This window comes from Triticum dicoccoides, chromosome 3B (genome assembly GCF_002162155.2).
Source record: "Triticum dicoccoides isolate Atlit2015 ecotype Zavitan chromosome 3B, WEW_v2.0, whole genome shotgun sequence".
NCBI classification, from domain to species: Eukaryota; Viridiplantae; Streptophyta; class Magnoliopsida; order Poales; family Poaceae; genus Triticum; species Triticum dicoccoides.
The window spans coordinates 826,139,629-826,141,284 of NC_041385.1; positions in this window are offsets into that span (position 1 = coordinate 826,139,629).

Genomic DNA, 1,656 nt, shown 5'->3' on the forward strand with positions numbered 1-1,656 from the left:
GTCTGCATCTTCGTCATCCTCCACCACGCCCGCTCCACGCCCTGCGGCTCTGCCCGGCTCCGCTCAAGGGGCCAACTCCTGGACAGGCATGGTGCAGGCCTGGCCAATGCCCTGGCGTGCGCCGGGCGCCGGCGTTCTCGGACCACGCCCCGGCGTCCCGCAGCAGCAAGCCTTCTTCGCCGGGGGTGCGCCGCCCGCTTCTCCTCAGTACGGCTACGGCTACGGCTACGGCGGCTACCCAAGCATCCTTCCCGGCTTCACCTACGGCTCGCCCGGCGCCAGTTCAAGCAACGCGCCTCCGCCCCCGCAGCAGCAGCCGTGGGACATGGGGGGCTCCAGAGCGCGCTCCAGGCCGTGCACGCGTCGTCGCCACCTCCTACCAGCACTTCCGACTGGTACATGGACTCCGGTGCTTCCTCGCACATGACCTCGAACCCTGGTAATCTACACTCCCTTCACCCTTCTGTCCCTCCCCGTGATATAATCGTTGGCAACGGTGGCCGCATGCCCGTCACCCACACTGGGCGCGGCTCGCTCGTTGCCAACAATTCCTGTCTCGAGCTCCATAACGTGCTTCTTTCTCCTTCCATCATCACGAACCTACTTTCAGTTCGTCGCCTCACCAGCGACAATCCCGTGTCTGTTGAATTTGACGCTTTTGGGTTTTCTGTCAAGGATATCCGCACCCGCCTGGTGATCCTTCGGTGTGACTCGACTGGCGACTTGTACCCGGTGTGCCGCAACCCTGCCGTTCCACGCGCCAGCTACTTCTCCGGCGTCGCATCAACAGAGTTGTGGCACAACCGCCTTGGGCACCCCGGCGAGGAGGTGCTCCGTCATGCTCTCCGTCAGTTCGAGTTCACCCGCACACCGTCCGCCCTGCACTCATGCTCGGCATGTCGCGTCGGCAAGAACACTCGGCTCCCGTTCACTGCCTCCCTCTCCACTAGTTATTTCCCATTTCAGCTATTGCATTTAGATGTCTGGACGTCACCTGTTGTTAGCATTTTTGGTTTCGAGTACTATCTCGTTATTGTTGATAGTTGTACCCACTATGTCTGGACATTTCCCCTTCGCAACAAATCGGATGTGATCTGTGTACTCACGGCGTTTTATGCCTATGTTCATACTCAGTTCGAACGTCCCATTCTAGCTTTGCAAACTGACAATGGCCGCGAGTTTGACAACCTCGCCGTACGCTCTCTGCTGTCTCGCCATGGCACGGTGCTTCGCCTATCCTGCCCATACACAAGCCAACAAAACGGCAAAGCCGAGCGCACCCTCCGCACTCTGAACGAGAGCATGCGTGCACTCCTCTTCCACGCCTCGCTCCCGCCTCGTTTCTGGGCTGAAGCACTCGCCACCGCGACACTTCTGCTCAACTACAAGCCATGCACGTCGAGCTCGCCGCGCTCCCCACATGAACTCCTCCTCGGCGTAGCCCCTGACTACTCCGCCCTACGGGTGTTCGGCTGCCTGTGTTACCCCAACACCACTTCCACCTCTCGTCACAAGCTCGCCGCCCGTTCCGTCACTTGCGTATTCCTTGGCTACCTCCCTGATCATCGCGGCTATCGTTGCTATGATCCCCTCACCCACCGCGTGCTCACTTCGCGCCACGTTCGCTTTGACGAGCTGACCTTTCCCTTCGCCACG